We start from the raw sequence: 25,910 nt of genomic DNA, 5'->3' as shown, positions 1-25,910 counted from the left end.
CCCTTCTAGAGAACCCAGCTACCTATGTGTTTTCTGTTTCTGCCTAACCCTGCTGATAAATCTGGGCCTTCTTGGAAATAGGCATATTTTGTATTCAAATGAACCTTCCCATCTTCTTCCTCACTCTCTCCATCTCTCAGCGCTGAGATGGGATGGGATAAGTGGAGTGGTGCTAGAAAGTCAGGGTTGGTGGCTGGAGGGGAGTCTCATTCACTGAAATGGATAATATAGAGGAAGACCCAGAAAAGAGCTGGTAGCTAAAGGCAGCCGCTCTGGGTATTAAGCCAGGTGCCTGTGAGATGGGAGCAGATGCACTGCTAATAAATGGGAGTGAAAAATGTGCTTTCTCATTGCTCTCGTTTATGGAACTGTGAACATACTGAGCACTACCCTGGGTACAGGACTGAGCAATAGGACAGTCCAAGTTCCTCTTTACCTGCAGATCATGACTTGAGGAATGCTCGGGATGCATGCTACACAAGGAAAAAAATGGGCTTTCCGGTAATTGTCAGAGAGTAATGAGTCTGGGCAGGGAGGGAGAGGTGATGATGAATGGCTTGAGGGAGTATGGGCATTAGATGTGGTCAGAGGAGCTGCAATCTGAGGAACAGGAAGGTACCAGCAAGAGCAGCTGGCAGCGGGAGCTGCCAGAGCAAAGGTCCTGAAAAGGAGAGAAAAGTGACACTTCTAAGGAAAATAAAGAAGGTAGAAGAGATGTGCATGCCTTGCATCGGCTACCTCACCCACTGACAAGAGGCAAAGTCCCATTTTATGGATAGAGCAAGATGACATCAAAAGATGCTTGTTGCCTTGTTTTAGGAGCCAGGACTGAGTGTCTAAGCTTAGAGCCTTCCAACCAACCAAACACTCGTCATGGGACTTTGAGCCTTGAACAAGTTATTCTGAGAAGAAAAACAAGCAAGATTAGGAGTATCTACCTAAGCCTGAAGGTGGTAAATATATATAGCCACAGTGTTGGTGTTGGCGCTGTTGGTCTTTTCCAGACAGACAGAGTAGTTGTGCTAGCACCTGTGGCTGAGCTGGATGATGGGGATGGGGTTACAGAAAGTTTCTCCTGCAAAGCAGATCTAGCAGATGTGAGCTGCATCTCTATACATGTAGGATCTGATCTCAAGATGCTGCCCTTCATCTCTGAAACACCTGGGTAGCAGCTCATCCACCTGCCAGGAGCATTCTGGAGTTTAAAGTTGTTATATTGTAATTGTTTGGTGTGGGTGTGCTATATTGTGATGTCTCTGGTATGGCAAATCCTAAGTACTTCTGATATAATACTGCTTCTGCTTCTGGTCACAATCCTGCTTGCTATTTGTCTGTTTTGTTTGTTTGTTTGTTCTTTTTTTAAAGTTAGAACTTAAAACTGACTTAGAAATACCAGTATTTGGTGCTCACATGGGAGATTATTCCTCATTTCTCTTTGACAATGTACTCTCTTTGTGCTTATGATTTCAATCATTGGGTTGCTAAAATGTGAACATTTAAGTATTTAACTTATGTTTCATTTACTTATAAACAGTTATAAATAAATAAAAGTAAAATTTGAATCTTTAAGAGAAGAATATAGATGGCAAATGAACTTATAAAAATGCTTCAAATCGGGGGGTGGGGATTTAGCTCAGTGGTAGAGTGCTTGCCTAGCAAGTGCAAGGCTCTGAGTTCGGTCCTCAGCTCTGGAAAAAAATGCTTCAAATCTCATCTTTAATAAAAGGAAAGTTAAAATAATAATGAGATACACTACATAACTGAAGACATCAAATGCTGTTAAGGACATGTGATCACAGAAAACTCTAGTTCATGGGCAATGAGAAGGCAGAAATAATCTAGGCATTTGGGAAAACACGTGGCAATCTCTGGTAAGACTCTTCTCTTGCCCTGTGATCTAACACTTACATTCCTCAATATGTATCTACAGGAGTTGAAAACATGCCCACATAAATACCCACACATGTAGGATGTTTATAGTGATTTCCTTTATCACCGTTAAATCTGGGAAGTGACCGAAGTGCCCTTGCATAGATGAATGGGTAAATAACCTGGCACATCTAAAAAATGCAATTTTATCTAGAACTAGAAAGAAATGAGCTATCAACCCATGGAAAGACATGGAGGAGCTGTAAAAGCCCATTCCTAAATGAAATAAGCCAGCATAAATGGTTAGTTTTAACTATAGGCATTCTGAATAACACAAACCTATGGAGACAGGAAATGAAATGGGATCTGCTTCTGGGAGGGAGGAGGGATGAATAGGAGTGCAGAGACTTCTTCAGCCAATGAGATGCAATGAAGTCTTAAAATGATCGATCCCAGCTACTGTGTTTATCCAAACCCATAGAATGTGCAACCAAGAATAAGTCTGTGTCTAAGACAGATCGTGGGTGATAATGATGGATTAATGTCAGTTCACCAATAGTAACAAATGTATTACATGGGATGGAGACATCCATTGTGCAGGACTAGAATGTGAATGCTTCATAAACACAGCCTTTCTGTGAAAATAGATGTTCTATGTAACATTCCAGAAATAGGCTATGATGAAAAGTAATCAATATATATTTAAAAATAATGCTATTATGATTCTGTTTCAGGCTTTTGAAGCAGCATCTAAAATGTCCTTAAATGTCTAACACTTGATTGTTATGCAAACAGACCAGGAGACCCAGACAGAGCATGGGGACACTGAGATTGGGAGAGGGGCATCAGCAGACTGTGGGCAGGGAGTCCTTTGATCCTATCCAGATGAATAAGTACCTATGTCCTGTTATTTTGACCGCTCTCCTCATCTTGTCCATTTATTACTGCTTTTGAATTTGGAAGAAGAGCAGTTTCTCTGTAATAGGACAGCAACTCGGGAAGTGATAGGCAGTATCATTCCAAATTGTAACCACATTTAGTGTATTTAATGAAAGCTGCCCTCCACACTCAACCTTAACCCCGAAATTCTTATCAATGCCAGAAACCTGGCTCATTAATTAAGGCTGCCCTTGGACTGAGCTGCATCCAAAATGATGATTTGCTAAGGGAAAACAAAAAAGTCTTGGTGAAGCAAAAGAAAGCTTTGAAAAGACTCCTAGGAGATAATAGCCATGGTGTGCCTGGTCATTTGAAGAGTCTGGAGCCCTGGATTGGCTCCCAAGGACACAGAATTCTCAGCTTCATGTAGGACTTTTAATTATATCATGAAGATATATGAAAATATTCTTTAAACTCCAGACTCCATATCTCTCAAGCCAGGCAGCTGAGAGAATCTCATAGGATAGCCAAATGAAGTTGAGACTCATGCAACACCTTAGAAATGATGGGAACTCTGGACTTGAAGATCAAGGGCAAATAACTTACAGATGGTGAACTCACAATTTGAACACTGCTCTCTGTGTCTTGATAATGTATATTGTCAGCACAGAGTTGATGCTTACCCAAAACTCAAAGAAAAAAAAAAAAAAGAAACCAGAAACAAAAAACAAAACCAAAAAAACCCTCTGAGGGAGAAGTACAGCAAAAGTTTATGATTGAAATTCTGACATTTTTTGGTCAACAGGTGATGATAAATTGAAGTGAATCATGTAAATACCAGCAATTACCCTTGCTAATTAAAATGTGTTAATATAAATAATATTCTAATGAATGAGTTTGGATGAGTTTTCATAGACTGAGCATCACCTTTTAACTCCCGTGAAACACTGTTCTTAGTTGCTCAGCTTGCGGTCTCCCCACTTGGGGTGTTCAAAACTTTATTTGAAGTTGGGTCAAGTTTAACAATTAGGTGAAGGAGAATGAGGCAGCCCTCACATCCAGTTGCACATAGTAACACTGTTCAGAGATACTTAGTGGAAGAAAATCTCAAAAAGTTTTTTTTTTCTCTTCCTCAAATATCATCAGCAGGTTATTTCCGCCTTTCGGGATGCTATAATTGCATTTTTTTCTTTGGAAATGTCAAATCAGGCTATGAATACAGTGTAATTACTGCACAGGAAAGAGCCAGGCAGGTGACTACTGGCATAGAACAAGGACTTAACAGAGACTGCAAAGGTAGCCCTTTCCAGAACCTCGGAGGGGCTAAGTGGGAGTTTGTGGGATATGGTCCTGAGCAGTGAGTATGGCCAAGAGCTCAGGTGGCCATGGTGGAAGGTGCATGGGGACCTGGTGTGCATGTTGAGAGGGAGGAAGTCAGGCTCTGGCATGGTCTTAGCAATGCCATGAGACTCTGCTACTAAAACAGAAACTGTGTCTAAGAACTAAAAGAGGCAGTCTTGGCTCTGTCAGGGCAGGCACATCAGTCCTTCAGTAGCGGGCACTATTTTATACCTATTCTCAAGTGGTAGCCATAAGATGGACAGTTTAAAGTACTCAACATCCAAACAATAGTGACTGCTTATTTGTATAAATTTTAAAGTTATTTTCAATAGCATCAACCAAAAAATCTGTAGAATATTGGAAATAAAAAGGCTTGCTTTTTTCAGATAAGAGTTTTATTAAAATATGATTCATAGCCCATGCACTCCACTCACTTCAAGTGTATAATGCAGTGTTTTTTAGCATATTCATAAATTTGTGCAAGCAATGCTATATTTCATCACTCCAGAAAGAAAACATACCTTATTGTGGAATATGTTACATTTGTTTATGCTGCAGAATATTACTTTAACTGTATGAAGGTATGTTACATTTGTTTATGCTGCATTTGTTTAACAGTGTGAGGATGTTTGTTTAATTATGTAAAGACATGTTGCATTTGTTTTGCCTTGCCTGCCTAAGGCAACTGATTGGTCTAATAAGGAGCTGAATGGTCAATAGCTAGGCAGGAGAGAGATTGGTGGGGCTGGCCAGCAGAGTAAATAGGAGGAGAAATCTAAGCTAGAGGAGAGAAGAAGAGAAGAAGGGAGAAAGAGAAAGATACACCTGGGTCCAGAAACAAGGCCAGACACTAGAAGCAGTGAAAGTAAGATATACAGAAGGGAAGAAAAGCAAAAGCCCTGAGGCAAAAGGTAGATAAAGAGAAATAGGTTAACTTAAGTTAAAAGAGAGAGCTAGAAACAATCCTAGGCTAGGCCAAGCATTCATAACCAATAAAAAGTCTCTGTGTCATGATTTGGGAGCTAGTTGGTGGCCCAAAAGATAAAAGCCTGGTACGATATCTCTTAGACGTAATTCCCAGTTACTTTTAATATCCCTACACCAGCCATTGGCAGCCAACAATTTACTTTCTCTCTACGGGTTTGTCTAATTTCACATGAACAGATTCACATAATAGGTGCCTTTGATATCAGATTTCTTTCAGTTGGCATATTTTCAGGGCTCCTGTTTGTAATTCTCTAAGTTAATGTACATATACTATGAAGTATATTGTAGTGGGTGCTGGGAATTAAACCTGAGTCCTCTGGAAGAACAACAACCAGTGCTCATAACCATTGTGCCATCTTTTCAGCCCCTTCTTTTCCAAAAGAGAATCCTGAGTCTAAACAACTTATAACCATCCCCTAATAGATATCAATTATCTATAACCCTGAGAAAACAAAACCTTTTGGGAGAGGGAGCATCATTTTCTTAAAATACAAAATCCCACAGAGATACTGTTGCCCCTTAGACAGCAAGAAGCACCACCTCTATTGAGCCAGCTAGCCCAAGGTCATGGGTAGAACAAATACCCACTACACTATATGTGTAAACATGCACATATATACTTCTTTATATACATATATATTTATATTTATAAATTTTATATATGTATATATATATGAATGAAATTGCATGCAAATCTATAGCCATTTGGATTATTTCTTAGTCTGGGTCATTTTGAATTATGTTTCTATGACTTTACATTTGAAGTTGCAAGTAGACATTTGTTTTCACTACTCTTGGTGTAAAACCTGGAATTTTTTGGTGATCCAAATAATTCTGTTTCTTTTGAAATGCTTCTATACTTTTCCCACAACCACTATACTATTTCACACTCTCACCAAGAGTGTGTGGTGGCTCTGCCTTCACACATCTGGTAGTGTTTGAAAATATCTGTCTTTTGGTATATCATGAAGCTCAATTGATGTGTGATACTAATTAGTCTTATCAATGAAAATCTGGAGTCATATATCCAAGGTAAATGCAAAAGATTAGAGAAGCAAAGCAGCAGCCACTAGAAACTTCTTACCTCTATGAATCCTCTCTCCGAATGAGGGGCTGAGATTCTGTCTCTATCTGTCATATATTCCTGTCTCTACCTGCCTTATATTCCTGTCTCCCCCTCTCTAGTGCTGAGATTAAAGGCATGCACTACCACCTTCCTGCTTTGTTTTTATTTAGACTGGTTCAATCTCCTGTATCCCAGCGTGGCCTTGAACTCCTGATCTTCCTGCTTCCTCCTCCCACGTGCTGGGATTAAAGGTGTATGCCACCACTGTCTGGCCCCTATGGCTAACTAGTGGCTAGCTCCACCCTCTGAACTACAGGCAAGCTTTATTTGTCAGAATGCAAACAAAATATCATACATTTACCCATTTTTGTCTATAAACAAAAAGCAAAGGCTTTAACTAACATAGAAAAACTATATGTAAATATATAGGCAATGATTACATTAACAATGTCTAGTTTATTAGCATTTTACAAATTCAGAGAAAACATTCCATTACCTACCCTATCTTGGTGAGTCCAAAGTGTTGTACCTAATTCACTTTCTATCCTAACTTGCAGTACCAACCCAAAACTATCTTTTGATGTTGTTTAACCTTATATACTTTACACCTCTTTTGTGAGTGTCTTTTCTGAATTTGTTGAAAAGGAAAACCATAACTGTAAAGTCTTCAACTCCATCAGAGACCTGAGAAGGATATAATATTATCTGAGTAAATAGGAAGTGTAGAGCAAACAACTTCCAAGAAATGACATAAGTAGCTGGCTGCCTGGACAGGCACCCAAGGTTCCTTTGCAACACTGGGGCATCCATCTTCAGCCTATGGGCCTACAATATCTGACAGACTTTTCTGTGAAGCAGGAGTTTTGAAGGACTGTCCTGCCTTGTCTTGGAAAAGTTCTACAGTCACTTATTTTGCCTTGCTTATCCAATTTAGACAGCATACTGTTAGCAGTGAAGGCAAGGGCAGTTTCTTGCCCAGTAGCTAACTTTTGCCACAAAGAAAGTAAACTCCATATGGAGTTTTTTTGATGCCCATCATCTTCTCTGAAGTAGATTGGTGCTGCCAGGAGCAGACATGTCTCCTCATAAAATGAAAAAAAAAAACATGTTATTAAAACATCTTAAATGCCACATTTTGTAGATCTCTAAAGTGTTTGAAGACCATTTGCCTATCTAAACTATATCTCTGTTTGACCTTGAAAATATAACTAACATGACTACAAGTTTAATTGTAATAGGTAACTACTAACCTGTATTTCTTTATTATCATAAATAGTTCGCAATAATAACTTTCAAGGGCTAGAAATTTACATTACATTGTTAGATGAGCTGTATAGGTACAATACCTGGAACAAGAGTAGAAACATATGTACAATATGTTCTAATAAAAATAATCTTAAATTTGTATCAATATACAAAAATCCAAGCCAATATAAAATATTTAAAACTAGTAGTTGCTTTTTAAAAGTAGATTCAATAATCTACCTTTTCTATCCTGTTTCTATATCCCCACTTTTCTTTTTAGAATCATATCCCTGAATCTAATCTCCTTTGTTCAGCTTTTTTTCCTGACCATTACCAATAACAACTTGTAACCAACCCCCCTAAAAGATGTCAAATATCCATAACCCACTAAATGACCAAAAAACTGCCCACCCTACCCCCTGGGAATATGAGTGTTGCGTTCTTAAAATTATTTCCTGATGTCTAGGACCCTGAAAAAAATTGGGATAATTGTCAAGTCCTAGGAGAGCTAGCTGTATCATTTGTTGTGTAGTTTCTGTGTAATGGGAAAGTGCAGGGCTTATGTCAAGTCTTGGCTAGAGTAGTCTGTGAGGCTGGAGCATCTCAGCTAGTCGACTTGAAATTGTCCTGAGCAGATTGTAGTCCAAAGCTGATCTTTAGGTGGTGTTTGTCAGCTTAGTGGTGTTACCATAGTCCAGGTAGAACTGCCATTGTGAGGCTCCATACTCTTTTTGAAGACTTCAGAGATCACTATTAGGAAAGTTTATTATTCACTGTAGAAAACTTAAACATCATTAATATCAAAACAGAAAGTTTAAATTTTAAGATAGTACTATACCTAAAGAAAAGTTTTAAAGAGTCAAAGTAAATTTGAGGGCTAAGAGATCAGTGACAATAATGGTCCCTTGATTTTGGTTTTCTTATGTCTCATACCAGGTGGCTCTTCTGATATGAAACAGAGACTCTGAATTTTCTTTTTAACAGCATGCTTGGGATAGAGAAGGAGAGAGCCACACTCCAAATCCAAAGCCAGCTTTAATTTTTAATTGAACTGGGACTACAAAAAGACCATTTGCATTATGTGTCTATAGAGAACAGCAGAAATAAACATTTAGGAAGATTTATGAAATTTTATCATGTTGAAAATGTGATATACCAATAGGCCAATTTACTCTTTTTCTTACGATATTTTCTCTGGATGATTCATCCTTTTTTTTTTTTTTTTTTCTTGCAGAATTTTCATTTGTTCAGTGGTTTTCAGATTTCTTAGCTGATTGTCTTCATTATCCCGGAAAGACAAAAGCAAAACCCTGCCCCAACCCAAACTTTGGAGACTTTCCCTTTTGGCAAGTTGTATCTGATCAAATGAAAAGTATTTGTTAGTCTTATAAGTTAGTTTAGATTGAGTAGTCATGCTGGTTGATGAACTATCACCTCTTCTAATCAAGAGGTCTCTCTTGTTCAAATTTAATCTTTTAGTTGCTCTGGTGGGGGGGGGCGGGGGGAGTTTCCCCCATGGTGATAGGGAATGACTGAACCAAATTTGACATAGCGGTCTGTGAGAGGCCCCCCAAGGAATTTCCTGATAGCAAAAGGTATCCTGTCTGTCCTTTGTTGATCTGTGTTCATTGGTTCAATGTCAGCCTTTGCTGTACCTTCTGCATACCCAAGAAGGGAAGGGCCTTCTGTTTGGATTATTCCTAGAAAAAAGTATTGTTTCTAGGAATGCCCTGTCTATAGTCCCTTTTTAGGTGACCTTGTTAGCCACAATTAAAACACTTGATGTTTTTATTTTTCTTCAAGCCTCTGGAAATCACCTCTCCTATCCAAGCCTCATCATGGTTATGAGATTCAATATTGACTGTATCTCAGATCTATTCCTCTATGGGTACTGATCTTGCCTTTAAAAGTCTAATTACCCTTTTGCATTGTGAATTAACATTTTCAGAGGCTTAATTAAATATAGCAAATAATTATTATTTGTCTAGCTTCTTTATTTGGTATCATTCTACTTATAGCTAAAGTCAATATTTGTAAAAAAATCAGTGAAGATCTCTTTTGGGCCCTGAAAAACTTTAGTGAATGACCCAGTTGTCTTTCCAACTTCTTCAGTTCTGTCCCAAGCATTCAAAACTGCTGCATGGCATAGAGCCAGGTGTGGTCATCATATAGAGACTGCTTTTGTACATCAGCATAATCATCTTTTCCAAGAAATTGGTCTTGGGAGATTTCCACACCTCTAGCCCTACTTTGTTGTTCAGTGGTCTCAGCCTCATCTTTCCGTAAGGTCCTCCACTGTAATTGAGGACCAGGTTCCAATTGTAACCAAGTCTGTCCAGTCTTGTGGGACAATTCTGTTACTAGTTGACCATGAATTTAACATCTGCTTTACAAAAGGTGAATGCACACCATATGAGACTATCGCTTCCTTAAATCTCCTCAAATCTAACATTTCCACAGTAATCCAGTGAGTTCTTTCATGGCCTTGGGCCTTGGGGATACCTGTTATTTGGCAATTATTCCTGTAAGGAGACTGGATAAATTAAGGCTGGTTGTTTGAAAACCTTGGACTGTTCTTCTCTAATTTTATAATGTAATGATGAGGTTGGTTCTCCTTTAAATTCCTCAGTCTGGGTCTGAATATTCCTATGATGGTTTTAATAAGTTTTTCTAATCCCTGTATCTTGGCACTCATTTCAACCAACATTTTTAGAGATTAACCAAAAATTATCAAACCAATAATAACAATTATCAAAATGATAATGTTATGTCAATCCTGGTTAAGTTGATTATCCCTTCATTTAATTGTCCCATTTTTAAACCATGCATTACATAATCATACAGAGACCTAACTCTCTCCATCATAACAGTGTTTCCCACTTTTTAATGTGGGGGAAAAAACCCTCTCTCTTTTTTTTAAAACTAATCCCCCCCTTTAGGAATTCCCAGTTGTCTCACCCAATCTCCTGATGATGACAGTGAAGGTGACAGTGCAGTGTGAGGCTGATGGCTGCTGTGGAGAACAGTAGAAGCCCGAGTAGGTGTCAGGGCAGCTACCTAGTGTGGCAGCAACCCAAGGAGGAGCTCCAGGGAAAGCCCACAACCCACCAGGAGAAAAGGAGCCCAAGAGCTAGCCATCTGCATGGGGGAGCATGCAAAAGTGGTTAACTACAGTGGCCTGTGAAGTTTCCTGCAGAGAGGCTGCAACAGAAAAAAATCCCAAACTTGCTCAGAGGCTTGGGGAAAAAAGAAAAGAAAATTTAGCCAGCGAGTTGGTGACTCCAGTGGGAGTCCCCATGGGCAGCTCCGGTGTGTGCCAGTGGCTACAAAGTCACAGGCAAGCGGCCTTTTTTTTGTGTGTGTGAATTTGTGCCCCAAAAGTTGAACACCAGATGAAACATGATCTCAATTAGTCTTAACAATAAAAACCCAGAGTCAGATATCATCAAGGTAAAAACTGAAAGATCAGAGAAGCAGAGCAGCAGCCACTAGAAATTTCTGACATCTATGAATCCTCTCTCCAAATGGGGGGACGGAGATCCTGTCTCCACCTCCCTAGTACTGGGATTAAAGGCACGCACCACCACCACCTGGCTCTGTTTCTCTTTTAGACTGGTTCAATCTTGTATAACCCTGGGTGGCCTTGAATTCCTGATCTTCCTGCTTCTTCCTCCCGAATGCTGGGATTAAAGGTGTGTCCCACCATTGCCTGGCCTCTATGTTAACTAGTGGCTAGCTCCCACCCTCTGATCTCCAAACAAGCTTTATTTGTCAGAAAACAAACAAAATATCATACAACACTAGATGAAAAGTGGCACCTCATGATTTTGCATGGACATGCCATTTGGTCTCCATTTTTGTGATTTTGCTAGAAATGTGAAGTGTTGCTTTGTGTGGGCTTATTGGCCTCTACATATTGTCTTTGGATAATATATATTCAAGTATCTTCCCAATTTTATTTGGACAATTTTGTCACTTTACTAGTTCAAGAGATCTTTATTCAGAACATAATTTCATGACCAAACACCCGTGTTTCAAACATTTTACCCCATTATGTGGATTGTCTTCTTTTCTGTGGTATCCTCTGAAGTAAAAAAATTTTTAATTTGGATGAGACACAATCTACCTATTTTTCTCATTGTTTCTACTTTTTAATTATGTCTAAGAAAACCTTTCCTAACTCATTGTCAAGGAAGATTCATGCCCATGTTTTCTTCTAAAACTATAGTTTTAGATCTTATAGTGAACATTGGGTGCTTTTAGCATTAATTTATCTTTGTGCTGTATACACACTATTTAAATCTTCAGTTGGATATCCAATTGCACTGGCACCACTGAAATGATTCTATCCCGACTTGGTCAACTTGGCACCTGGGCTAAACAAATCAATTGACAATGTATGTGTAGGCTTATTTATAAACTATATCTGCCCTCTTAGTACCATCCTAATTTGAATAATGTAGTTTTGAAATCAAGAGGCATGACTACTGTAACTTTAATAGCTTCCTCCAGATTGATTTGCTTATTCTTATATCTCCATCTAATTTTTGGGAGCAGTTCCCCATTTCTTCAAATAAACCAGATGAAATTTTGATAGTGTGAATGTTGTACTTTTTGTTAATTCATTCCTAAGTTGTTTTTTCATGCTATGTTAAGTAGCATCATTTGCTTAATATTGTTTTAGATTTTGTTTATTGGTACCTGACTAACCCTGGTTCCACCTCTGGGGGAAAAAAGCAAAAACAAAAAAAAAAGCCACTCTTTGAAATTGTCTCAAGTTATCTTTCTGTTTGCCTCTGACGAAGGAAATGCAGATGGGCTTTAATGTCCCCGCAGTGTGGTGGTTCATGCCTGTAATATCAGTACTCTGGGAATATAGACAAGCTGAGTTTGAGACCAGCCTGGTCTACATGGCCAGTTTCAGGCCAGCCAGGGCTACATAGTGAGACTCTATCTCAAAATACAAAAACAAAACCAACAATATTCTTTTCCAGTCCTGGAAAATAAGATTTCCTTCCACTTATGTGGCTTGTTAATTTGTCTTAAGAATGTTTTACAGTGGATACATTTTCTACTTTTTGTTATATTTATTTCTAGGTATTTAATATTTCTTGTTGCTGTTACTGATACTATTTTCTTAATTCATAGCTCCTATTTATTTATGCTAATTTGAATATCAATTTTGTATTCTATAAACTTGGTGAACTCATATATTCATTTATACAAGGTGTGGTGGTTTGAATGAGAACAGTCCCCCATAGGCTCATATGTTTGACTACTTGGTCCCCAGTTGGTGGAACTGTTTAGGAAGGATTAGGAGGCATGGCCTTGTTAGAGGAAATGTGTCACTGAGGGCCTTGAGCTTATGGATTAAGATGTGAGCTCTCAGATACTACTCTAGCACTGTGCTTGCTTGCTTTCATGCTCCCCACCATGATGGTCATGGACTCATCCACTGAAACTGTAAGCCCCCTGATAAACTTTCTTCTATAAGTTGCCTTGGACATGGTGTTCTATCATGGAAATAAAAAGCAGCTAAAGAACAAGATCATATAAAATGTAGTTTTCTTTCTTATTTTCTCACTCATCTGTCCTTGCAATTAAATTCCATCACAATGGGATATATAAGCAATGAAGGGAGAACTGTGTTCTAGAAATGCTTTTAACTCCTAAGAATATAATTGATGAAGGAGAACTACAGGCTCAGCCATCACCAAGATTATATTTAATATGTAATATATTCATATATATTATATTGAATATATTAAATTGAACATATTATACATTCATAAATGTGATATATTTATATTCATATCAGTTAATATTAAATATAATTAATAATTATATATAAATGAAGATAGAAAATAAGCAATTAATATACACAAAAAGACCATATCCTAGAAGTGTCAATAGATCAGTTTCATTTCAGAGAGAGAGATGGAATAAGAAAAATGATATCTTTAAACTGAAAATATTGAGGCCAGAAAATATTGTGTTAAGGTTACCATAGCAAATACAGAGGGTATGGTAGATAGAAAGATGGCCAGTGTAGGTGGAGCATGGGAAGGGAAGGTGAGAGCAGGTGGGAAGTGGACAAGAAAAGGTAATTAATAATGTTAGAGACTGTTCCACAGAGCATGGATTTGTTTCCATATGTGATGAGAAACAGCAGAGGGTTTTAACTCATGGACCTATTTATAGAAAAATGTTAACACAGAGTCAGCTTTTGATTAATTACCATGAATTTTTAAGGACTCGAACTGAAAGAGAATGAGCAGAAAGGATCTCATTTACTAACAGGCCTTACCCTAAGCTTGCTTATTTACTTGCTTAATGGCATTTTCTATTCATCTTATTTGATAATTGGGGGGCAGTTAAAATAGTTGACTTCATTTTTCATTGTGAAAGTGCTTTGTTAAAACTATTTATGGACTTTTACAGGCTCGGGAGAGGAATGGATTTTACAGACACTTTGTCACATGGATGACATGTTTTGGCAACTTCCTGGGTGTAGAAAGTGAAGTAGAAAGTAAGGCGTGCTTTCGGAGTTTGCCTTCTGCTCTTGCATCCTCCAGCTATATTGCTGTTTTTCTAACAGTTTATGTCGCTCAAACTAGAGAGTGGGCTTTTTGAAGGCAAAGCTCCAATATTTCCATTGCCCCTCAAAGCCCAGCAGGATGCTCATAAGAAGTGACAGTCAATTCAGTCCCTTAACTAAGAATCTTGGCATGTCTTTCTGATTCTATGATGAAAAGCCCAGGATGGGGCTAGAGACGCATCTCAGCAGTTAAGATCATGCCAGAGCCCATGCCTAGTGGCTCATAACCTCCTGTAACTCTAGTTTCAGGGGATTCAATGCATCTGGCTCCATGGGGCATTTGCATGTACACCCCCTATCATATGTACACATAATTAAAAATGGAAAAAAAAGTTTTTAAAAAGTGTAATGGACTTTGTTGAAGCCAATAATTCATTCAGCAGTATGCATCAGTCACAGGTTATGCATAATTACCTCTTGAACACACCAGTATAAACATAACTATGTTACTCTATTGCAGATGCTATAACAAAATACTTTAGACAAGAGACACTAATCTCATTGTTCTGAATTGTTCTGTGCTGGGATGTCCAGGCCCAAGATGCTAGCAGGGCTGGGTTCTGGTAAGGACTTTCTTCTTGGCTTACACATGGCCACCTTCTCACTGGCTCTTCAAATCACAAAGAGGGTGAGCAAGCTCTCAGATCTCTTCTTATGGAAATTAATGCCGTCATGAGAGACCTACACTCATGGCCTTATTTAAACCAAGAGGACGTTGGTGGTGCATGCCTTTAATCCCAGCACATGGGAGGCAGAGCCAGGAGGATCTCTGTGAGTTCGAGGCCAGCCTGGGCTACCAAGTGAGCTCCAGTAAAAGCGCAAAACCACACAGATAAACCCTGTCTCGAAAAACCAAAAAAAAAAAAAAAAAAAAAAAACATGTCTCTATCCCCAATGCCATTATATTAGAGATGGGGGGCCTCCTAGCCATACGTTTCATGGAAATCTATGAGAAATTGTGTTTGGATCAGATGTCCACCATTGGGCTAATCATGATGACTGGCAAATGTCCTGTGTGTGTTCTGTCTCCCAATCCTGCACTTATAAAGAGGAAATCTCAATTTAATTTAGCAGGTTGGAGTGGGGGTTGGCTTAGATTAGGCAAGATATTAGATGTCTATCTTAACTCTTTTCTGAACTCCCTCCTACCACATGTAGGACTTTCTTTTCTCTGTATGTCTTTTTTTTTTTTTTGTACTGTATGTCTCTTGTTCTTTGTATTATATGTCTCTATTCTCTCTCTCTCTCTCTCTCTCTCTCTCTCTCTCTCTCTCTCTCTCTCTCTCTCTCTCCCCTGTTTCTCTTTAATACTGCATGTATCTCTTTGTACTGTATGTTTCTCTTGAATATTTTATGGACACTCCAACCTAAGTCTTTTTTCCATACATTATTCTCAAACTTGATTTGCATAGTGCATACGGCGGCTGTTGTATATAAAGCTGTTTAAACCAGACACCTAGGAATTATCCTTAATTCCTTCCTGTCTCATCCCATATATTTTTATGCTCTCTGTCCTAGATTTATTATTTTGTCCATTTCCCATGGCCAATATCTCATTTAAGCAGTGTCTTAGTTCTATTGCTGAGAAGAGATATCAAGACCATGGAAGGAAATTCTTATAAAAGAAAGCATTTAATTGGAACTTCCTTACATTTTCAGATATTTAGTCCATTTTGTAACATTAATCTTAAAGGGTCTTATTAATAAAAACAAAAACAAAAACAAAAACAAACAAACAAAAAAAAACTTGGGAGCCAGGTATTAGGGTAAATTCTGAAAGATCAGAGAGACAGAACAAGCCACAGCTAACCTCACCTCCTCAACTTCACGGCAGACCCTCTTTCCTCAAACTGGAAGCCTCTGTGTCCTCATCTGAATGGATCTCAGCTGAACTGCTGCTGAAAGCCTAAAAGCTTAAAAAGCTTCTAGTTCCTAGTCCTCACTCCTTATATACCTTTCTGCTTCCTGCCATCACTTCCTGAGATTAAAGACGTGTGCCACCATGCCTAGCTGTTTCCAGTGTGGCCTTGAACTCACAGAGATTCAGATGGATCTCTGCCTCTGGAATGCTAGGATTAAAGGCATGTGCTACCACTGCCTAACCTCTATGTTTAATATAGTGGTTGTTCTGTTCTCTGACCCCCAGATAAGTTTATTGGGGTGCACAACCTATCAACCACACCATTATCTCCATGGCAGGGAGCATGGCAGCATGCAAGCAGACATGGTAGCTAAGAGTCTATATCCAGATGCAAAGGCAGTAGGAAGAAAGAGAGACTCTGGGCTTGGCTTGGACCCTTTAAACCTCAGAGCCCACCCCCAGTGACATACTTCCTCCAATAAGGCCACAGCTACCCCCAACAAGGCTACACCTCCTAATTCTTTCAAGTAGCACCATTTTCTGGTAACCAAGCATTCAAATCTATGAGCCTATGGGGGACTTCTTTATTCAAACAACTACATTCCACTTACTGGCCTCCACAGGCTTATAGCCATATTATAATACAAAAATGCATTCATTCCAACTTCAAAGTTTCCATAGTCTGTAGCAATCTCAACACTGTTCAAAAGTCTAAAATTCAAAGTGTCTTTTGATACTCAAGGAAATCTCTTAACTGTGACCCCTGTAAAATCAAAATTAAAAAGCAGATCACATACTTTCAGCATAAATGGCACAGGATATTCATTATCATTCCAAAATGGAAAAATGGGAGCATAGTGAGGATATACTAGACCAAAGCAAGACCCAAAACCAGCTGGGCAAACTCCAAACTCTGCATCTCCATGTCAAAACGCTCTTCAGATCTCCAACTTCTTTCAGCTTTGTTGACCCCAACACACTTCTTTTTCTTGGGCTGGTTCCACTCCCTGTTAGCAGTTCTTCTTGGGCAGGTATCCCATGACTCTGGCTTCTCCAACATCTTGGTATCTCCAATGAAATTCAGCCTTCACTTGCAGAGCTTCACACAATGGCCTCTCTGGACCTCATAGAGGAACACCCCTGACACATGCTTGTCCTCAGCAGCTTTCCTTAGTTAGGAAAGGAGACTCCACAACTATGTTTTTTTTTTTTTTTTTTTTTTTTTTTTTTTTTTGTGTGTGTGTGTGTGTGTGTGTGTGTGTGTATCCTTGACTCTAAAGCCGGAACCATGTGGCTGCAGCTACCAGCTTCTACTGGTTGCTGGGATTGGAATATGGGCCCCCGTGTTCATTCAATTACATCTGCACCAACTTCCTGTTGTTGATGCTTTCTTTCATTTACTAAGTTTTTCTTTCATTTCTTTTCACAATGGTCAAAAAATACTCCATTGTGGCCATACCCAATGCTATCCAGTTATCTGTTGATAGGCTAATTCTGTAACTTTGTTGCTGTTCCTAGCGTCACAACTAACGTGGGCATGCAGTTATAGCTTTGCTATGCTGATTTCATTTTCCTGAGTTTATAGCTAGATATAGGATAACTGGATCATATAGTAATTCTGTCTTGCAGTTTTTGAGGAATAACTATACTGTTATTTACAGTGTGTACCAAATTGTATTATTATTGTGTGTGTGCACAATATAGACACACACACACACACACACACACACACACGTCAGAGGACAACTCTGAAGTTATTTCTCTCCTGCAACCTTCTCATGGGTTCTGGGAATCAAGCTCATGCCATGAGGCTTTGCTAGTGCCTTTACCCACTGAGCCATCTTGCTGGCCTGGTGTGCCCAATTTTACTTAGCTAATTGGTTTATTATCCATAAGAGACTTTGTGAGTTCTGGAACTATTCTGGATATAGTGACCCTCTGGATGGGAAGCATGCAGCCAATGTGTAGCTGGCACATCTTTCCTCTGGTCATGCAGGTTGTGTCCTCCCTGTTGTCCCCTTTGCTCTACAGAAGCTCTGTGGTTTGAGGCCACCCGTGCCTCAAGCTTCCCTTGTGTTTCCTGTGCTTTGGAGATCCCGGCTAGAACATCCTTGTCTGTGCTGATGCCTGGAAGTGTCATTGATGTTGTTGTTTTTCCTCTTCTTTTTAGTCATTTCAAGTGTTCCATTTCGATTTCTGGTGTGTTCTGAGTTGATTTCTGTACAGAAACAATGCGTGACAGTCTTTTGTATACAGATAAACATTTTTCACAGGATCATGTATAAAACACACAAATATAAAACATACATTTTCCTATGTGTGCCTGTGGTGGTTTGAAATTAGCTGGCTGGATAGTGACTTTGTTTCTGGGAATCTTCATCCTATCTTACAGATCTGAGTATCTGTTTTAACATCAGTACTCTACTGTGTGGGTTATTTTGTTTCTGGGATATATATATACATATATATGTATATATATGTGCATATTACATATTACAGTTATATTGTATATAATTATTATATATATTACAGTCCAGGTCCTTTATTTCTTTTTGTACATTAGGCTATAAATTCGTATGGAATGGACTCCTCAGGCTCCTTCCCTTTAGTCCGTACAAAGTATGTTTCTCTGGGTGGAGCAACTTGGCACTTCAGCTGACCCCAGGTGCCCTTCTCTTTGGCTTCCTTCTTTCCTTTCTTCTGATCATTTTCCTTCACCAGTTTCTAAGATGTCTCTGTTTTTAGAATGCTTGACATGCTCACCCCGCACATTAATTCTCTTGGCAAGATTCTTGCCTTCACTTACTTGTTCACAACGATGCCCACGGCATGCTGGGTGACGCTGTAGACTCTTCCAGTTTGGCTGTGGTAACAGTTAATGGGGCTTTCCTTTTTGGACGTTCCCTTGATGTCTGCAATACCACCCTGGCCGCAGATTTGCATGCATGTGGGCAGAAGAACAGCTCCATGCTTCCCAAAAGGCCTAGAGAACATACAGCAAGTAGCCCTTCTTGTTCCCTGTGTGTTTGTCATTTTGGTGAGTTACTGGAAGATGGCTGCTCTGGCTGAAAGGCCCTTGGGCATGTTTTGAAAGTAGTTATAAACCTCCAGTTTGGTTCTCTCTTGTTATGTTATGGCTACTGAAGATGTTTTGTGTTTTTATATGAATTTCAAGATAGAGTTATTTTTTTTTTATGGAATGTTGCATTGATGGGGATTGCTTTGAATCTGTAGATCACTTAGTAGTGCAGGAATTTTAACAAATTAATTTTCCTAGGCTTTGGACATAGACATCTTTTTACCATTTCTTTTTCATGTTCTTTCCTCAGCATTTTAAAATTATCATGGTAGAGGGCTTTCAGCTCCTTGGATAAGATTATTCCTAGATATTTATTGGGGGGGAGTGGACAGAGTGGGTTGCTTATGTGTTATGTGTTTCTGTGATTGACAGTACAAGTACATGTGTGTGGAGGCCAGAGGACAACCTTAAATGCCATTCCTCCAGCCATCCATTTTTATTTGTTTATTTATTAAATTTATTTCCTTATTTATAGATCCTGTGTCTCATTTGCCTGGAACTTGCCAAGCATGCTAGGCTGACAAGTCAGAGAACCTCATGGACCCATGTATCTCAACTCTACTCTCCTCCTCACCCCATTACAAATTACAACTTCACCATGATGGCTTGTTTGTTTGTTTTTAATGTGAGTTCTGGGGAATTAAACTTGGGTCCTCATACTTTCAAGGCAAGCAGTTAAGTGGCTAAGTCATCTCCCCATGCCTATTCCTAGATATTTCTGTTGCTGCTTCTACTATTATGAATAGGGTTGATTTCATGATTTCCTTCTCCGAAAATGTGGTTAATGTGTATACAAAACCTACTGATTTTTCTTTTTATTTTCTTCTGGATGACTAAATTCATTTATCTATTCTAATAGTCATTGATGGTGTCTTTCAGTATATATACAGTCACATGTGCAAACAAGGAAAATTGACTTGTCCCTACTTGTATGTCTCACATCTCTTCTCTTGTCCTATTGCTTGACAAAACCTTTTCATATCATATTGAATAAGAGAGGCGGGATGGTATCATTGCATTGCCTCTGATTTGGATTCCATTCAGTGTGACAGTGACTGTGCATTTCCGCACTTCATCTTTATTATGTGCATATAAAATATAGCATCTTTATTCTTAAACTGTTCAGGATTTCTATCATATGGTGACATTGAATTTTATCAAATGCTTTTCTGTATCTACAGAAATGATCTTAGGATTTTATCCTTTGTTATATTGACTTGCATATGTTGAACTGTCCTGGACCGAAACCAACTTAATCATGCTGAATTGCTTTTTGATGTACTATTGAATTGGATTGTTAGTATTGTGTTGAGAATTTTTGCATCTGTGTTTATCTGGGATATTGATCTATAGCCTGTCTCCCGCCTTTCCCTCTGTCTCTCCCTCGTTCATCTCTAGCCCCTCCTTTCTCTGCTTTTATGTCTTTGCTTGGTTTTAGAATCAGGGTTATGCTGGCCTCGTAGAATGATTCTGGAAAGGCTCCCACTTTCAGTTCTGTAGAATAGTTTGAGAAGGATTGGCATTAGGTCTTCAAAAGAAGTTTGGCAAAGCTCCACAGTGAAGCTATTTGGTCCTGGGCTTTTCTTTGCTGCAAAACTTTTTATCATGAATCCAATCCTATTGTCTGTAGTTTGTCTGCTCACATATGTTGTTCTCTTGGTTCAGTTTTGGTAGGGCATATATATCTATTTTATCCAGGTTTCCAAACTTGTTAGCATGTAATCATAATGATTCATAATGATTCTTGGTATCCATCCTAATGTTTCCTTTTTAACCTCCAATTGTTGTTTTCTTGGGTCATCTCTTTTTCTGTTGGTTAATCCAGATAAAGGTATTTCAGCTTGTTTTTTTTTTTTCTTGTCAAAGAACTAGCTGCTTCATTGAATCTTTTGCATTTTAAAGTCTTTTTTATTTCTCTTGGCACTGGTATCAGCTTTCTTTTTTTCCTACTAATCTATTGTTTTGTTTGGCCTCACTGTTTTAAGGCTTTGGGATGCATCACTAAATTATTTATTCAAAAACTCTTCCTAATGTCCACGGAGGCACTATTGCTATACATTTTATGCTCAGTAGTGCTTTGGCAGCAGATCCAAATTTTCTTAGGTTGTGTTTTCAGTTTCTTTTTCTTTTTATAACTCTCCCTTTGTCTTAGTCCTGTGACATTCTCTTAGTGTAGGTCTGTTTCAGTAGAGTCCAGTTGGCAGTTACTTGAGCTTCTGTTGTCTCTTTCCACATCTCTTTGAAGAGCTGATAAATCTCCAGTTACCGTCATTAAATTGGGGTTCAGTGCTTCTTTCACTTTCCTCCTGGAATTTCCATGGTGAGTTTATCTGTTTACTTAACTGTGTCTCATAAACTCTTCCTGTGGTTCTGGGGATATCACCTGGGTCAAGGTATGCATGAGACAAGCACTCCATCATTGGACTACATGCTTGGCTCATAAGTACTCTTCTCCTTTTCTTTCTCGTCATTGTCATCATTGTCTTCTTCTCCTTCTCCTTCTCCTCCTCCTTCCTCCTCCTCCTTCCTCCTCCTCCTCCTCCTCCTTCTCCTCCTCCTCTTCCTCCTCCTCTAGTTTATCTCAGAAAAGCTATTCCTGGGTCCAGAAATTCTTTCTTCTGTTTGGTGTAGACTATATTCCATACTCTGAATTGAATTTTATCCATTGACTAAGAATTTTAACCCCAAAATTTCAATTGATTCTTTTGTGTGATTTCTCATTTCTACCATAAATGTTTTCTTATTTCACTTTGCAATCTATCTGTGTTCTTAACATTTAATGGAGTTTCTTTAGGATCATTCATTTTATTCAAGCATTTTCTAGAATCCCCTCATCCTTTGAACTCTTTATGGGCAATTATTCTGTCATTAGAGGTACTATAAATTATTTTGTCTCTATAGTGATGCCTACACATCTAATATAACAGTCACCTTTTCCTTTTTTGAAACAAATTTTTCATAGAAAAGCATTTTTTAATTCAATGGGGTGTGGGGTGTCAGTTGGATAGTCTGGCTTCAACTATAGGTGAGTTCACAACTGTAATCCCTATGCAAATATTCTACTGTAATAATTGGCAGCCTACAGATGCCTTTATAGCCTACACTGTGTAGAAGTCCATGAAGGCAGTGGGTGAATGTACAATGGACAGGGGTTCCAAAGGCTTGTGATTCAGACCACACAGTTTGGCTCTGATAGTGACATACTTGTGGTGGCAGTATCATGATTCTGAATGCTATGGGATGTGTAACAGACTATCCATAGGAGATAGGAGGTGCTGATTAAAGATGACAACAACTGCTGTGGTCCAAGGACATGGGCTGCAGAAGAAACCATCCCAGGTCCATGAGCTCCATGTAGGTTAGGTTGGGGGCTGTAACATGCTGACCACATGGCTAGTTCAATGGAAGGCAGACCTGTTGTTAGGACCACCCTTCCGCTGCTGTCATAGGGATCACTGACACTCCTTTTTGTCTGGCATTCTTCCTGCCTATTGCGCTAGCCATGGAAGGTCTGAGTGCTAGTTGCTGTGGGCTTTCACCCTTTTAAGTTGCTTTTGTATCCCTATCTTGCATATTTCTAGGGTTGACTCTCTCTTTCTTTTTGAAATGGAGCCTTCCTTTGTTTTCTTGTTTCATTCTCCATGGCAATAGCTGGCACAGGACATTTTAAGTTAGCTAACTTGGGTCTTTTCCCTAGGAAAGACTTACAATAGCCCCACTTGTGATGGGTTCTTATTCAACCCTAAATATACAAGAACCATCTGTCCCATGAACAGTGAGGGTTATGAACAAGGATCTCAAGGGATAAGATTTCAACATAAGAATTTGGTTATGGTTATTGTTGTTGTTTTAAGATTATTTTTAGTTATGTGTAAGTGTGTATGTGTTCATGTGTATATGTGTAGTTATGAGTATGTGTGTACAGGTGCCAGAGGCATTGGATATCCAGAAAATGGGGATAGTTGTGAGATGGGAATTGGTGCTCAGAATTGAGCTCCAGTCCTCTGGAAGAGCAATAAGTGCTCTTAAGTCTGAGTTATCTTTCTAGCCCCCCAACAAAGAATTTGAATGAGGTGCAAACATTCAGAGCTCAGCACCTCAGGTACTCCACATTTTAGCCTTCTTCATCTTTTTTACTTTTTCCCCATGTGACCAAAAAACCCAGTTTGAGTTCTTAAAGTGCTGCTCATCAGAAACCCATGGTGAATCATATTTTTAAACACCAGTTAAAAATCATACATCCTCCTTATCAAGCAGTGGCCAAAGCACTTTACCTTAAGTTTCCATTTTATTATTGGGCCCCATGACTGATCTGAGTTCACCCAAAGTTGTAGTAGATACAGCTCAGATAGTGTCAGCTTCCCTGATCCAGCATTCCTTTTCCTCTTATTTGCTTTTTAATTATGAGAGTCTCCACCCTAGAGAGGGTTTAAGGTTCCTTGGGAAGTTTCCTTAAAATGATTATCGGCCCCACCCTTAGACACTCTGGCAGTAGATGTCAGATGACCCCTGAAAATTTGCATTCAAACAGTTTCCAGGTGACATTTGTTGATACTGATTATGACTGAGCTGCAGTAGATGATAGCCACAGTTCCCAAACCCTAGCTTAGCTTCTCAAAGGTATAACCTGGGAGAAAATGGTGGCAATAATGCTGGTAGAGGAGCTGAAGTCATTGGATAGAGGTTTGTCCTTTCACGACTTCCCATAGATGACAAGTGTTTCCTCCATTTTCCCAGAGTCTGGTTTTGTGTCTTAGCCCCTCCTTGAGTAAACACACCATCCTTTTGCTCAGCTTTCTTCTCTTGCTCACTCCGGTTCATGTTTTTCCTTAAATACAAGCCATCTTCACCCAAGTCCTTGCCTGAGACGATGATGCTTGAGTGTCTCCTAAATGATGTCAGAGTCTTGTGTCTGAATCCTTCTAGTCCCTTTTGTCTAATCACTGAGTTGTCTTAGGATGTTCACACCTCACCATGGAAGGGGCTTGGGGAGACAAAGGAAAATGCATGCTGTATCTTCACACTGTTTACTTCCCCTCTGCTGCACTTGCCACATTCTCTTTTGACTAGTTGTGCCACTGTGCAAAGCTGCTGTCTCTCCGACTCCGCTGGGCCGCCTGCGTCTCTCACCATAATTGCTTTTGTGTATAAAATTATACTTGCTAAGTAATAGGCACTTTTTGAACAATTTGGAATGAATGACCTGATGAGCCAGTTTTTTATACATCACTTACTATTATAGCACACATTTACGAAGCTGTTTACAAAGTACTTTATTACAAATTTTCATTCCATTATTCACAAGAAGAAGAAAACACATTTTTGCTAATGTTTTTGTAGACTTGATCAAGTGGCTATTTAATGTTCTACTGAGCTTTTTGCTAGGGATTACGATACAGAGATGTACAAGATAATTCTGCTGCAGTTAGGGATATAGGTCAGTAGTAGAGTGCTGGCCTGACATGCTCAAAAACCCAGGTGTGGTGGTGCATGCTTTTTATCCCCACATTCAGGAGGCAGAGTCAGACAGAGCTCTGTAAGTTCCAGGACAGCCAGGGTTAGAGAGAAAGATGCTGTTTCAAACAACAAACAAACAAACGGGCCCCACCCCCCAGTTTGATGCCCAAATATACAAAAAATAATTCTTCACAAACTTCATTCAGATCTTGATAAGCTGTAGCTTCTGATTCAATGTGTCATGTCAACTTCTGGCTTTCAAACACATATGCACATATATGTATGTACATACATGCTTGCACGCACAAAAAAAGAAAAATTGATGATACTAATGTTTGACTAACTGTTCCAAAGTTGTAGTTTCAATATTTCAATGCACTAAATGTCCCCAGGAGGCATATTACATCATGCTAGACCCCAATTCCTGAGTTTCTAATTCAGTGAGTCTGAAGTAAGGCTGAGAATCTTCATTTTTTTTTTTAAACAAAGCTCCAGGCACTGGTGATGCTGTTGACTTTGTTAAGCACGCTGAGAACTACTGCTGTAGCATCAAAGACAGTCAGGTACGTGGATGACTGACATTAAAATGTGGAAGCTCAGCCATGGAACCATTAGCAGGAGAGGGTGTGGGCCCAGGGAAGATAAGTGAAAGAAACAGTTCTGGCTAGAAAGACCACAGAGAGTTCCAGAGATGAAAGGAAAGAGTATTCCAAAGACTTTAACATTATTAAAGCACCAACAGAACAAGGCAGTTACTACAGGATACAAGGTTTGATCAGTAGCCAGGGTGCTGGGGAGGGGCCACTAAGACAAGAAGGGCATTCCGTGCTCTTCTTTGGCCTTGTCAAAGCAATAGGGAGCCAGTGAAGAGCAGGTCCAAAATCTTTATGATATTAGCCTAGAGGACAGTGACAATGTATTTAAGAAATAGCTGGATGTATCCAGAAATGACTAGAATCTGACAGGGTGATGACACTAAGGACATAAGCCTCAGCAGTGGGGTGATAGTGGGTGGGGGGCATTTAGTGGGGTGGAAAGGACAGAAGTGTCAGTCTGCCAATAGCACCAATAGGTTGGGAGCTTCAGCCACGCTATGTTGTTTTCATCACCTAAACTGATGACTGTACCAAATAAACAGAGCAGGTGTTTGAAGTAGGGTGAGGAAGATGAGTGAGGTGCTGAGAAAGACTCAAATACAATGGGGTTCTTTGGTAAGCAATTAGATGTGCAGTGATGCAGCTTGGGCGATGTGGTCCACGCGTAAGGAATGAGAGTGCTCAACCTGTGCGGAGAGGGTAATCTGAGTGAAAGAAAATAATTGAGTGATTTACATCACATCTCACATCCTGTTGTTAAAAGGAAAGCTATCCCCAAACTGTTTACAGGAACAGTGGTCCCTGATTCAGTCATCAATCTGTCTTGGGCAAAGGACACAAGCATTGCCTGTGTCTATTCCACACCTTTTCAGACAGGGTGAGCTGCACAGAGGGAGAGGCTCCACTGCCAAGATGGATTTGAAGAGGTCCTG

The 25,910-nt window shown here is 39.3% G+C and overlaps 1 pseudogene; it reads right to left on the bottom strand.

Moving 5' to 3' along the window:
- Positions 1 to 18,405: 18,405 nt before the first annotated feature.
- LOC143272768 (large ribosomal subunit protein eL21 pseudogene) lies at positions 18,406 to 18,879 on the bottom strand (annotated as a pseudogene).
- Positions 18,880 to 25,910: the final 7,031 nt, after the last annotated feature.

The sequence above is a fragment of the Peromyscus maniculatus genome, chromosome 4 (genome assembly GCF_049852395.1).
Source record: "Peromyscus maniculatus bairdii isolate BWxNUB_F1_BW_parent chromosome 4, HU_Pman_BW_mat_3.1, whole genome shotgun sequence".
Lineage (NCBI taxonomy): Eukaryota > Metazoa > Chordata > Mammalia > Rodentia > Cricetidae > Peromyscus > Peromyscus maniculatus.
This window is presented reverse-complemented; position numbering and strand designations above follow the sequence as displayed.